This window comes from Anopheles stephensi, chromosome 3, assembly GCF_013141755.1.
Source record: "Anopheles stephensi strain Indian chromosome 3, UCI_ANSTEP_V1.0, whole genome shotgun sequence".
NCBI classification, from domain to species: Eukaryota; Metazoa; Arthropoda; class Insecta; order Diptera; family Culicidae; genus Anopheles; species Anopheles stephensi.
Window position 1 is genome coordinate 73,326,003 of NC_050203.1, and position 15,210 is coordinate 73,341,212.

Below are 15,210 nucleotides of genomic sequence, written 5' to 3' on the forward strand. Positions count from 1 at the left end.
ATACTTTCCAATCATCGTTCGGAAGAGGGATCAAACGCCGGAACATGATCAGTACGGCTCACGCACAGTCGAAATGTTTGGACGTGAGCTGATAATTGGGCCGGCTTTCGAGTACTGAGTGCGAGTAGCAAAAAAAATGGCACACTAGCACACACACATTCGAGATAAATCAAAACCGTGTGTAGAGAAGTTTAAAGAAAACTTCTTATGTTTCGCGTACGTTTGAAACAGGACACATTGGCAACCGGCGACCCCTGTTTCCGATGTGTTTTCTGGGTCCACACTGGGTTCGATAGTTTTTGGCACGACGAAAAAAATTATCCGATTGTACCGAGACGTAGAAAAAAAAACGACCAACACCCCACCACGACCGACAGGGGAAAAAAGGGGTTAAACAGTTTTTCCTCGAGATCCTTTTCACATCACAGCGGCAACATTCATTCCCTTCGCTGTGCGTGGTGGTGGTGGTGGCTGTTTGTTCCTTGGTCGGGGAGTTTTTCGGAACAAAAAGCCACCGAACACAGCGAGAAGGGTAATGAAAATGATGATACACGGTTAATGGGATTTTCTGCTTTTCCCATTGCAAAGGCTACCTTTTCACTGGCTGGCTTTTTGAAAACGAGACGCACCCGGTTAGCGCTCAAATTTAACCCCAGTTCTTGCGTTTTTTTTTGTTCTTCTTTGCTTCAACACCACCACTGGTTGTTTAGTATTTGGTGGTATTTGGTCGACGGGTAGAGAAAATTCAAAAGTGTCCATCATAATTTTCCACCGTCCGAAAAACAGTGTGGCGCGTGCTGGGCCGAAACACACACACCCCAGCAGGAGAAGACGACATCCTCGCCAAACCGTTCGGGAGATATCGTATTTCAAAGTTTTTCGACTTGTAATATCGAGGAGGAGTCCCACAGCCCGGGAACTCCCTTTCCCCTGTGTGATGATAAGTTTAATGAACCAACACGCGCGCGGACAAAGCCCTTCAAAACCCTACTGTGTTTGATGCGAATGATTTTTGTGTGTGTGTGTGTTAATATATTTAATTACCAATGGGCAATGGATGGACGTTTGCCATCATCGGGTAAATAAGCGTGATGTGGCGATTTTTGTTTTCCCAAAAAAAAAACCCTCACTCACCCGTTGTGGTGGTTAGTAGTTTGGTTTCGCTACGCTCGGTCGGAGGTCCTGCCTCCTATTCCCGGAGCTACTGTCAGTTGATTGAACTTCAAATAGACGATCATTCAATGTTTGATATCTGAATGATGATGGCCGTGACGCCACAAAAATCGGACTGTTCATCCAGGTTTGTTTTTTGTCCTCTCGGTTGTTGGAAATGGTTTGACAAATCATTCACCCTTAACCCACTGGGATCGACCGAAATGACACAGCTGGAGAGAGAGAGAGAAGAAATACCGCTGACCAAAAATTTTATTGGTTGAGGTCATGGGTGGTAGAGTTTTCCGGCGGCTTCTGTTCGGGAGATTAAAAAGTAACTGAAATAGCCTAATTTGTCATCATATTTGATTAAGAGATGATGTTTATATGATGACTATCGGTTTTTGTCCGGATTTTGTCCCCTAGGGTAATTTATTTCACACTAAACTTTTACCGGTTTAAGCCTGTTTTTTATACTAAAGACCTATGGAAGACATAACTTTGTAGCTTTTTTAGTCCTAATTGCAGAAAAACAAATTTAAATCATTGAGATCATCAGTAAAAATGTTTAACGTTCATTTTGTAATTATTTCATTTTCATACGAGAGCGTGGTCCAAAGTACAGCGCTTTGCGTATTGCATACCACCAGGCGTAAAACTGTATGCGAGGCGCTCTAAGCATTGCATACTTTCAATACATCGTACGGTAGCGCTACAGTTGGTGGGAAAAGAAAGCTGTGCTTCGTTTGAAGAGCGCCATCGAGCGGTGAAAAAACGAAACATGTCTTTTCTTTGAAGCTCAAAGCTCACTCAAAGCTTTGGATTTTACTCTCCTGTAATTTTCTTCCCGTTTGCTATTTTTCGGAAATTTTCAATTTTCTTCCGTTTTTGCATTTTTTTTTGCTAAATTTCTTTTTGAAAATTTCATCTTTGAAAAATTTTACATGGTTTTGAACTAGATTTTATCTTTACAGCGATAGTCAACTAAAAACATAAACAGTTTTTCATGAGTTCATTCACACCACTCTCATATAAAATAAAAACAGTTGCTTAAAAACACAAATTCCACCATGCAGATATGCATCTTTCCTATCTGCCTTTTGCCGCGCTTCATAAAACGTAACCACGTCTAATCGAAAATCATACGCTTTTCACTGCTTTCCGTCCCACAGTGACTTCGTCAACACCCGGCTTGTGTCTCTGTGTGTCCCAGCAAGCGAGAATAGCAAGCTTTAGTCTTAATTTATCCGTAACCATCAAGCAGCACCGATCTTCTGATGATGGTAACTTTTCTCTCCCAATCTTATCATCGTTTTACAATCGTACCGGGTCAGTCTTTACACTGCTACACCACTTCTGTGCTGTGATGTATTTATGTCGGATGCTTCCATTGTTTCCCATGCTGCTTTCTTTGGTCGTGTTCCGACCAAGAATACATTCATCATGCACCTGCCATTCAGCGAGCGTTATGTTTGAAAACCCCATCGCCATCCAGTAGGGGGGAAGGTTAAAAACCGTTGCAGCGAATCAAACTAACCCCAGCCGGAGACCAACGAACGGCTACGGTCACTCGAGGTATTCTGTGCATTCTGTTCTTCGGTACATGAGAAAAAAAAACGGTAGCAGCCTTGGTATTGTTTCAAGCACTCGTGCATCAAACGTCTGACAGAGCAAGTCCAAACGTCTGTTGATAGATTTTCGTAGAATATATCTGGAAACAAGCGTTTTTTTTGAGACTTAAACCCCATTTTCAATACTTTATAGTGCGTTGTATGTAGAATCATTTCAAATTGCTCACACACGAACGCAAAATAATCGTTTGAACACGTGCAGAGTTCTTCTTCCGCTGGTGTAAATTACGATCAATACGATTGAGTGAACGATTTTCCTCCATTAAAGTTAATTGCGGCCCATTACCCTATCCATATGGCTAATACCTGTTTTTCATTTCGATATCTGTGTTTTGCATCTCTTTTGATTTTGCAGAACAATGCAACTTTAAAATTTAAATTCAGAAATATAACAATTTGTATAGAAATTTAAAGAAAATTGTATAAGCCCACCTAGGCTCAGAATTTAGACCAGTTCACCTCCAACAACTCTTCCCAAAGTTTGTCCCCATTTCTAACAGCCCCAAACAAAGTTCTTTGTTTTTTTGCGCCCGGAAAGCCCATTACAAACGGTGACCCTGCAGCCACTATCTGCATTACAACCGTCACCATTAACGGTTACGTTTGAATTTGAATAATGAAAAGGGTCAGCACGATATGTGCTCGACCAACCGATGCGAATGAGTTGGCGTTAAAACGAGAAGCTTATCAGCACTCAGCGAAAAAAGTTGACGAAGGGGGGTCACCTTGGCTAGGTGAGAAGTAATTGTACCGGAACCGGTTCGAAAGGTAAGGGTGAACATAAGAACGCCAGCAGACAAGTGTTCCCCCCCTGAGGAACCGAGGAAAGGTGTTTGTTGGTGGGAAAGAAGCATGCCCTGGGAGTAGAATTGTTAGGACCCCTCGGCGTCACAAAGAAGAGTGTTGGCGTTGGCTTTTGTGTTTAATTGCAACGCCCATTCGTGGACGGGCTTCTTTTCTTCACATACACGGCGGTACTTTGGCGTACAATAAATCCATGGTCATTTCCTCTTCCTCGTGGAAAAATCGGGTACCGTGTCACGGAACGGCGTCGCTCGATACTTCAGAACTGTGTTACCTTCCAATGCACCCCGAGCTAATTATGAGCTTCCCGCCTCGCAAGCGTGCAACAACCATAAAGCGCCTTCAGTGTTCTCCCCTCCGATATGCATGATAAAGGAAAGCCAAAGACGAGTGGGGTGACTCGATTGTTAAGGTGCCCGAAACACCCAGAAACTGTGCTAGTGTGGTGGGCGCCTATCGAAGTGTGAAGCCTATTTCGGCCTCGTACCCTTGTGCATCGGCATGAAACGTCAATTATTCGGGAGAAGCAGCGTGTGGAGGCACGGCCAACTCACCATCATGTGTGTGTGTGTCTTCCTCCTTCCTGAACCACGAGGGCCATCAGGAACCACCAAGAAACCAGGTTCTGCAGGCGAAGTTGCTGGTGGCGTAGACTTTCACGGTGAGGAAAGCCCAACCGCTTCGCTTCAGCAGAGTAAGCCCTCAATTTGCATACTTTACTCTCCCCTTTTTGGTTCGCCGAAAAATGGTCTGTGCCGCCAAGGCAAATCTTTCACTAGAGAGAGCTGCCTGTTCCCGCAATGGGGGGAGCGTCTTGCGATCGGAATGCATAAAACCGACCGACGACGCCATTGCGGCTCGCTGCGGTCAGACTCAGAGGAAGGTGTGCATACATCCAACAAACCGCAATGGCAACCGCGGTGGGAAAGAAGAAAAATCTATGTTAATTGAATTAAATAGATGGTACTGCCTACGTTTGCCAGTCCAGTGTTTGCAGGCCCCCTAGCCGTACCTCTTAGGAGTTCCTGATGTCCCAAGAGGGTTAAATACAATTTTTGGTGTGGAGAACATCACTACGTAAGCTTTTTTAAAGGAATTACCATTTGCTTCGTTGTTTCGGGGGTTTTTTTCTCTCTCCTTTTGCTGTTATCTTGCTCCAGTAAGTTTATTCAGTGACATCCGGAGACATCTGTTCACTTCTTGCATTTTTTTTTTTGAATGTTAAACCCGCAATTACTCACGCCACTACTACTCGAGCCGCCTCCACTAAACTGCATACTTTATACTCCCCGATGGAAGCGATTTGTTTCTCGCCATGTTTTTTTCTCTCTCTTTGTAAAGTTTATGAAATGAAGATTAAATTTCTATTTCTGCTTTCGTCTCTACCACCAACGCCACCAGTGTCCCATCGGGCTGCGACTCCGCTGCCCTGAGACTATATGGGTGGGAGAAAAGCAATCACAGAGTGAATTTAACGCTTTTTTTGATCTCCGTCCGCGAAAGATGCTGCCCCAACCACCACCAGCTTTCGTGTGCTAATGAAAGGCTGGAGTGACCTCTGAAGTCACTCGGGTGTCAAGACCCTTTCCAGCTGGGGAGCCATCCCATATTTATGCAAAATCAACGGCCATCATAATAAAAAACCGGACCATTATGATGGACGCACCGTTTAACACGGCTTGTTGTGATTAAATTTATCGCCATTTAGGGGTTAAAGTTATTGCTCACATAAAGAGGGCTTTTCTCTCTCCAAAGACTGTTATTAGGAAATTCGTTTTAACACTAAAATACTCGCAGAAAGTGCAGCAAAATGAAGAGGAAAAACTACCTTTCTTTCTAATTAATTTAACTCTTTGGAAGTAAGTGGATAGTATTGAGCTTTGATTTCCTTTTTCCTGCTCGGTAGACTTCAAACGCAGAGCTCGGAAAACCCCTGGAGGAAAAACACATCTTATGTTTTTCTTTCGTTCTGACATCTTTCTAGCTCTTCGCTTGCCAACCGAGAAAGCAACCCGATCCGCCGATCTGAAGATTTGTTTTTAAACTCTGTTCGTTCGTTCGTTGGTTGGTTGATTTGAATTCTGCTTCATTTTCTGCTACTCTGCTCACGAACTTGCATTAGCTCATTTTTCTTTTTCTTCTTTTTCTCTTTCACTCTTTCGTTTTGCTTCTATTTTTCTACTTTTCATTGCCATGTTTTGTTCATCATGGTTTTTTTTTCTTCTATCTTTCTTTTCTGCTCATCTCTTTCTCATCTAATTGCTGCTAATGTTTCTGTTTTACATACATACCGCCGGATGTTTTTACCTTCTTTTTTTTTTTTGCTTACTCACCTAACGTGCACACGCTTTTTTCCTTCTGATGTTTTGATAAATTTCTTCATTTTTCACTTTTGTTTCACATCACCGCTAGCTGCAACATTGAACCGAGCGATAGAAAAGAAGCATCAGCGCAGAAAAAAAAATCCCCGCTGCAATAAACAATATTGTTGCAAAGCGGATAAAACCGCAACGAAAAGTAGATGTTTTATGTTTGACTAACTCTCGGGGGAGTTTTTTTGTTGTTGTTGTTAAGTAAAAGTGACCGCGCTTTGAAGACACAAACAAGGAAGAAAAGAGAAAAGTGGCTTTTAAAGCAAGATGACAGGCGCACACATTTAGAAGCAATCAGTGAATCGAAAACGAAATTGAGAGTTTGAAGCCCGAAATGTAGGTCACCACACATCAGTTCCTTTTTTTTGTTTGTTTGTTTGGCTTTGCTTTAGCTGGGTGCGATATGAAAGGCAAACGGTATGTGTTACACAAGGGGGGTTCACTTTGTTCGCTCTCCCTCTTAAGAGCAGTGTAAGCCCTTTCCAGATCGTGACTGGCTGTGAGAGTCACCGCCAATCGCCCCTTAGAATTACAACAGTTTTTCGTCGTTTTAAGGCAGCCACCTGTTGACAAAGATCTCCAATGAACTCCAGGGGAAGAGATTCTATATAGCCAACCTTAACACTCTGTGATGTGTTGAGAACATTGTTTCCGTTTGCTTGTTTTCCTGCCCAAAAGAGGAATCAGATCGTAGAGACCTTACAGGTGGTTTGCTCTTACTGTTTTCTAGCCGTCGTCTAATCTTCTGCCCTTCTACGGGACACGCATTTTCGCCACCAAACACCCCCAAACGACGAACGAAACATAAACGCGGATGAATGCGTAAGAACAATGCGACCGTATCTCTTCGGCGGGCGGGTATTTTTCTATGTCTCGCCTTGAAACGAATCAGAACACGGAACGAGCGCCACAGTGTTGTGGCACGTGATGATGATGGCGTCGAGAAAAGAATGAGCCCCCCGGCTTTTCTGAAAATGGCAACGTGAAAAATTTTTCGTGAATCAAGTTTGGGAGGAAAAAAGAAACCGGACGTACGGTTGAGTTGCGCCGAGCGCACTGTTTCGTCGGTGTTAATGGCCTCCCGCCCGATAGTGGTTCCCCTTTTTTGTTGTGCGGTGGCTGCTGAGGGAACAAAAGGGTTTAAAGACCTTCGGAACCCGCCCACTAGCTCTTGGGGAATCGTTTTGCCAATATCACGAAGCTCATCATTTTCCCGTCCCGAGCTGTAGTTTCGCCAGCGAAATTGGTTTTTGATATTTATATATTGGTCAGGCGAGGAAGTATCGCGTCTAACGGGACGATGGGCTTCTGGTCATCTTGAACCCAACCCGGTATCTAGGGGGTATTTGAATCTCTCTGCCGGTCGGGTAAGCAACCCCCCCTTTTTTTTTTTTGAGGGGAAGGAAGTGTTTGGTGTGGCAGATTATTTTCCTCTTCATCGGACGATCGCTTTACTGTTTACTTTTCAAAGCTTGCCTTTGAGCTTGAACAATGAAGCTACTGCCGAGCGACGGTAGACGCTGGTGCCTGCTGCCGATGATGATGATGATTGGAGGAAAGAAAATTCGAACTGTATTGCATCGGTTGAATTGGTTTTTCCTGTTTTGTTTGCCACCATTCCACCCATTCCACCCGGCGCATAAGTGATCTTACATCATAATGGGTATCGCCGATCGAGAACCAGCACCTGCTGTACCGCGTTGAGGTACGCGTTTGGTCTGGTAGCTGCTACCGGTAGCTTGATTGCATAAATTGTGCTGGCATTTTCCTATGGTAGCAACAAAACACCCCGAAAAACACCACTCACCATTCCATCCAGAGCCGCTCCTTCCTTCCGTGTCCGTCTTAATGCTTGGACCCAAACCAATGAAAACGGTAGATTTTCGATCACTGCCGGACGCTTTCCTCGCGGTAATGTTGGACAGACAAAACAAAAAAAAAGCAGCGAAATCCAATAAAACACATGCGAAAGCAGGCAAAAAAGCACAATTTTTCGGTGCATACTTCCTCGTTATTTTCCGGTGGTGTACCGAAGCCAGCCAGCCAGCCAGCCGTACAACGCTGGCTAACAGATGGTTGCGGGCCTTTCGTACCTTTCCTTCCGAAAATGAATTGATCGGCCCAAGTGTGCCGCCGGTTGAAGGAAGGGGCCTTTTTCTGTGGGTTGGCTTTACCTTTCCGATTTGGGGATTTGGGTATCGACACCGGGTACCCTGCGGTTGTTGTTCGAACAGTTGTTCAAGCGAGCGGTAGCACACTTAATTTTGAAGTAATGATTTTTGAAATTTCGATGCTTTTGATTATGATTTTAGCTGGAATGATGCGCTTTCTGAGGTGTATCATCCGAGAAGACAAATCTCGCCTACAAACTCATTCGAGCCAAACCTCTATCCAATAGGCTTAGGAGTTATAGAGAAGCTTTAAGTATAAAAAAAATAACCATAAGACAGAGCATTAACTGCGCGTGCTATCATGAGCTAGTCACGTCATGAGAATCATACCGGACAAATTACCCTGTAAAGACCCTTCAAGTATACAGATAGGAGATATAGGACACAAAGATATATGAGCAGTAATAGACTCAAACGAAGAATACCCATTAAAAAGGATAAATCTCAAGGAGATGGTCCGGTGGTAGAGACGACAACGGCGTCTGTCTTCATACGGCCGCAACAGGTTTCAAATCCCATCCGTACCGTTCTTCCGCAGTGAAGACTATCTATCCAACTCTGTGGTATCATTAAGTCTAGTGAGCCAGACATTGCAGGCATGGGACCTTAGGAGGTCGTTAGATCAAAAAGAGAGAGCGAGAGAGCTCAAGAGATAAACTGTGATGCCTCCTAATGATAGAAGCCTCAAAGACATATGGTTTTTAGGTTGATTGCCAAGGGTTATCTCAGTTGTAAGTTGTATTTATTACTGTCCAATAATTGAAGAACATTTGAACTGCAGTACCTCGAAAGTTTTGACTATGAGATTTTAGAAGCAAAAAAGGATTTATATTATTTGATATAATTTCGTCTGTACGAAGAATTTCTTCTTCTTCTTCTATCTTGGCAGTACAACCTCGAGAGGTCTCCGCCTGCCATTTCTGGCTTTCTGTGACTGGATAGTCAGTGCTGCGTGTATTTGAACCTTGGTCCTGCCAAGTGAAGACCGGCGTGTTGGACCGCCCCATAATAGCAATAATAGTTTTATTGAATAATTTTGAATGAAGAATTCAGAAAACTGGCTAAGCTATTCTGCGAGTTTCTGCAATAAAACCTTAAAGTTCAAGCAATATACTGTGATGCCTCCTGATGATGGAAGCCCCAAAGGCAGCTAATTTAAAAAAAAAAGATAGCCGAAGGTATGTCATTTCTAAGTAATTGTTAATACTAGCTAGTAATTGAAGAAGATATGAACTGCAGTACCGTGAAAGCATTGACGATCTTGAGAATCTAGGAGTTAAAAAGGATTTGGAAGGTTCCATAATTTGAGATCTTTTCGAAGGAAGAACAATATTGTATTAAAGATGGTTGAACTTTCCAACTGCTTACCTTTGAGGAACTACTATTCCTCTTTCACCACAAAATTCCTTGAAAAGCTATTCTGAAGATCCGCCACAACAGAATCCCAGATGTACTGTAAACTTTAAGAACAAGTGATACACAGACCACCATTTGTTCCACCACCGAATTTGCTTCACCGGAAAAGAGTTTTCTCCTCAACTCCAACGTTAGTGCTGGATATCGTGAAGATGAGATTACCCTCACTTTGAAGAACATCTCGTGCGCAAAAAGAAAAGTTTTAGTTTGATTGCCGACCGACCGGACACGGCGACCATCTCTGCGCGAGTTAAAACATCCCGATGAGTGGCTGATTGTGAAGCAAAACGGTTATTAGAATAGTGAAGATTCTATCAACGCATCTGGAGCTGTGGGTATCATCATCATCCTGCGGTTTGATGTTACAGGCGCCCGGTCAGCAGGTTAGAAATGTGATCCGATCGGCGCACCATACGGACCGCGGTGGTTTTGTTGGCAGAAGATACCGTACAACAACAACAGTTTCTACGGCGGCAGGTGTCGATGGGGCAAGTCTGGCAAGATACAGCAGAGGGTGGTTAGTGTCATCTGGGATCCTGTTGGAGGAGGCCTCCCTGCTGCTGTGATGATTCATTTGCACGATATTTGATCCGCCCGAAAGTGTCATGCTGTGTGGGCCACTGGTTTCCTTCCCTTTCGCTAGATATGTATATTGACAGTGGTTGTGTCCCGTGCTCTCCCTCTGTGAACCAACTGGCGAATCTTGACGGCACGAGCCACGACGGGAGGGTTCGGACACATGTGCGTCTAGACACAAACGGTCGATGGCGCAAGCAATTAGAGCCAAACGCACCAAACAAATTTGATACTTTTTAATTAAAATAATCGATGTCGGGTCGGGTGGCCGTGTGTGTGTGCTGATGGCCGACTTACGGACGAGATACCATGATACTCTGATGATTCACGATACCCTTTCTCGCTGTCCGCCGCTAGAGTGTGTGGCGAGGAAAACAAATTGGAAGTAAATATAGCACTTGCGACGATCGACAGAATTCCTAAACGAATTGGTTCCATCCACTTCCAGCATTGGTAGATCACTTCACTTAAATCACACCCGTATTGAGGACACTGTAGAACCGCGCGCGCACACTCCCCGGGTTTTAACGAGATGCACCACTGGTTGGACAAGGTTTGTCGAAGAACGAAATAACAACACGTTTCGCAACACGTCGTCCGCACTCAACCCCTCTTTTTTCCTAGAGACCTCGGACTGTTGGAAGTCATGCGACGTCCCTCAGCCGAGGAGCTCCGTTGCAGTCGTGTTGCTCTTGATGCTCCAAAGCAGTGGAGCTATTTTTAGGAGATCACGACGACTTCCATATCCATTCCGACCTGATACGTCTCGCCGGGGTATGGCTGCTGCTGCTGTGGAGCGTATTTTCTAATAGTAGTTCACGATGGCACAGTTCCTCCTTCCCGTTCGAAAACACCAGAGACGGGGTGCTGGATGGATGATGAGTGTGTGTAGTGCAGTGGAATTTAGAACAAGCGCCATGGAGGAGTACAAGCGATCGGCTTGGAAGAGGCCAAAGTTGACACTAACGCTTACGTCATTTCGTGGTCGCTCGGGTGTGCTGCAGTAGAAAGAAGAAGAACGCGGAACTTCTTTCGCGTGGCGTGGCGGCACCAATGTTTGTACACTCCCATGTAATCCCAAACTGCTAGATATTAGATCTACAGATAGCTGGATAACTCTTTTAGAGCTGGGGACCTAATTTCCCACCACCGAGCAAACGCCACGCACAACTTCAAACAAAACCTACTCCTCTGGTCCTCTAGTCTCCCGGCTTGATGGTGGCTTATAACCTTTTCCGGTGTCGGTCTACACCATCTCCACTCGATTGGAGCGAGGCAGACTTCCTACGGGAACCATGTTCTGTATCCCACATGCCGAAAGCGGAGGCCAATGTCGCCACCACAGCAAACATGACACACGCACTCAAAAAACCACACTTCCATTGCGTACATGTTCTTTTACAAACAAGATTAATACGTGCCAACGGGGCCAAGTTTTGGGACCGGTTGAATGAAATGGATTATCTTGCCCGGAGGGTTCACACTCCAACTCTACCGCGACAATGTTTTTAATATGCCGCGTGCTCCGGTAACTTCCGTGAAATAGATTACTTTCGGATAGAGTCTGCCCTTTTGTCGTGCCGGACTCGGGCGTACGTTTCAATTTTTAGATTGCGGCACAGATTTGCCCACAGATGGTGAGCGAGCTCTTATTGTACGCTGACCGTTGGGAGGGAGGAATTTTTAAAGAAAGAAATTATGTCCCTCTCCCGCAAGAAAAGCGACAGAGGAGACTCCGTTCTCAGCTTGGTGCTTGCTGGTGGTGACCCCGTCTTCTCTGTCGCCCACGGCCCATGGTGGCCGGCCCCACAGTGCCACAGCTGTCTATCACTCGGAAGGGGTTATACTTTTATTTGATTTTCATGCCCCACCGTCAAGAACTCTACTTCGCCTGCGCTGCTCCACCAATCCGAAAGCAACGATTGTTCATTAAGCCTCTCGTCTATTTGCTACTAGGCCATGCTACCACACCTTTGACGTGTGTAGTTTTTTGTTGTGGTCCTTCCTCTGACTCGAGTTTGATGAATGTTCTTCGCGGTTCAAACTCGCTCGTAGTTGAGCGTCATTGCTTTCACATTATTCCTTTAGTTTTTTTTTTGTCCGTTCTTCTAAATAGTTTGACAGCTGTCTTTCCTTTTCTGGAAGCCATCGGTGGTGGTGGTGGTGGCGCGACTTCGTGGTAGGATGGGACATGCGAGGCCCAGCTTTTTCGCATGAGTTAAAGTCAAGGAAAAGATTAGCAAAAGCGACGGTTCGTTCAATCGGCTGACGGAACTGCTGATCGATGATTCATCATCCACCCTCCAGTAATGTGCCTAGTTGGGCCGGGTTTGGATCGCTATGAATTATTTAACGAACTTGTGTTGTGTGTTTCAGCGTTCTTGGGGTTTTTATTCGATTTTTTAATGTGCTAGATGAATTCTTAACTAATAGCTGGCTGTCTTTTTTTTTTATTTCCAGGTGAGTTCTTGAAGGATTGACGATTTTTATTGAGTCGCAAAACGAGCGAACGCCACACAGAGGATGGGGAACACTTCAAGAACAAAGACACAATATGAACGTTTAGTGTGGGTAAGTTGGGTAAATTATTCTTGCAGACGACGGCGTCCGACCCTCCAGGAAACCCTTAGTTCTATCGCTTTTTCCGGAAGGTGTTGCCGATACTGTAAGGTTATCAGATAAATCCGTCTACCTTCGGTGGAGTTTCTTTTCCATTTCGCAATAGATTTTTTTTTTGTTTTGTGCATCGACCATTTCTCTCACCCCGGAAATGGATGCATCCATCCGTCGCGCCGCATATAACCGGCCAACATATGTCGCAGCGGTTTTTGCGTCGACGAATCGTGTACGTGTGACGCCTTCCATTTTGCATACCAAGTCATCCCACCCACCCGGGTGGCTTCAAACCACCCCAAAATGTGGGTGTGTGTGTGCGTCGGTTTGTGCTTCATTTCAATAATTCATTCACTTTATGTACTTTCGCTCCTTGCGTGCAGTTCCACACACACACACACAAGCACGAGACATGTGTGTGTGCGTGTGTGTCTATATGGGGGGAGTCGTTCCAGACTGTGATGCCGTCACGAGGACCGACCCGGACACGGCACCGTCCGGCGCATCCGGCATTCTTGCTGCCACCCCAGTGCAGGTGTGTGTGCACAGCGGAAAGGGCAATAATGCGCCTGTCATTAGCAAAAGGCTTCTTCGATCATGTGCTGGATGGATCGGTTGGTTGGGGTTTTGCTGGCCACATGTTCCGGCCCGACTCAAAACCCGGCAAACTGGCACATGCACATGCAAACCATCCGCATCTGGTGCTTTGCGGGTGTGCTTTGCCGTGGTTTTACCGGATGGAAGTACATTAATCTCCTTCGTACTCACACATCACAACCACGGTTCGGAAAGAACCTTCTCACAGGACGAAAGTTTTCCGTTTTACCTTTTTTTTTTGTGTGCACACCTTGCCTGTAGACCTGCTGCTGCCGTCACAGTGGTTTTTTAGGGAGAGAATTTTTCAAAAGAATTTCCACGGCGCAAAACCGAACGCAGGGTGCAGAAGATGTGCATTGCATCGTACTGGCCGTGAGCTGTCGACACGTTTATTCGCACTCGCGCATTTTACCGGCCGCTCGGTCGAGACACGGGTCCCATCGATGACGGCGGGTGCACACCCTGAGGTGGGGAGGTTTTTGTGCATCGACAGTAAAGTGCATTGCCATGCAGCCGAACCTGCATTAGCTAACGCTCTATAACGCCGGTTGCCTGTTCCACACGCCCAACCCGCCCAGGTCGTCTACAGCGAGTATTAACTATTTGCCAGCTGGTGTGTGTTTTAAGGGTAGTGTTGAGGTATCTGTTAGGAAGGAACCAAAACACACACAAAAAAAAACCTTCCACTTTAAATGCCTACAGATGGAAAATTACGGTGAATATTTGGAAATGATTTTCGAATGATGTTGAGATACGGATTTCGCTCCTTTCGCTGCTCCCGCTCGCACACGAGTTGTGTGTTGCATTCGCGGGAGATGAACTTTGTACGCGAGAGTCGAAAGGAAACTGAGAGAGAAGTTGAATCTCTTGAGGAGCCGACAGAGAGAGCTGCACTATGGATGAAAAAAGAAATGATTTAAAATGCAATGGAATATTTACATCAGTTTAAATGTAGTATAGCACTTTTTCTTAAAAAATAAGTACAATATTTTTTTCAAAATAATCTATATCATTAAAATGTTTTATTTCTCTTTCTGAATTATCTCTATAACCGTGTTAATAAATAAATAAAAAATAAATAATTAACGGCCATCGACGAATTTTGAAGTGAGAGAAAAATATTATCTTATGTAGTTCTTGTAATTGCATTTAAACAATTTTAAACTCCATCGGAAATGTAAAAAAATGGCTTTACACCGACCGGAAACGGTTAAGAAGTTTTATAAGTTAATGACCAAAAGTAAAGGCCAAATTTATCTGATTTTATGATCCTGTTCAACTTGCTTGGCTTTGAGATTGCTGTGTGCTGCATTAGCTATAAATTTGTTGTTATATTAAACTAATACTTTAAGAAAATCAATTTTATTTCGATATGGAATAAGAAATTAAAGCCAAGTTGTTTAGAAATTTTATTTAGAAAGTAAAAAGTATAAATGATATGTTAAATGTCTTAGCAATACGGCCAGGCCGTTCATTATGAATAAAAAAAAAGTTAAATGTCTTGTCTACAGTAAACTTAAAGTATATAGTAAAGAATAACAACGTTTTATCTATAGAGAGATCAAATCAAAAGAGGAAAATTAAAACAAAATAGCTATTTTTTATGTAAAGCAAATTGATATTTTTTATTAAATATTAACGGACTGGTAATATTTGTTTTAATAAAAAAATTATGATTGTTATGATGAAGGTAAATAAAAAAATATATATATCGCATTTTCATAAAGGCTTTATACTAAAATAAATATAAATGAGGTTTTATACGAAATATTTGATGTTTTTAGAACTGCAAAAATATTTGTCCATGTATTATTTGTATAAAACGTTACATTATAATTTAAATCCGTGACTTAAAATGGCTTCTCTAGCCGTCATACT

At 43.9% G+C, this 15,210-nt stretch overlaps 1 protein-coding gene across 10 annotated transcripts in view; it reads left to right on the forward strand.

Annotated features, from left to right (window-relative positions):
* Positions 1-15,210, forward strand: part of LOC118510673 (rap1 GTPase-activating protein 1) — a 169,045-nt gene that overhangs the window by 112,042 nt on the left and 41,793 nt on the right. The gene's annotated exons all lie outside the window — the stretch shown is intronic.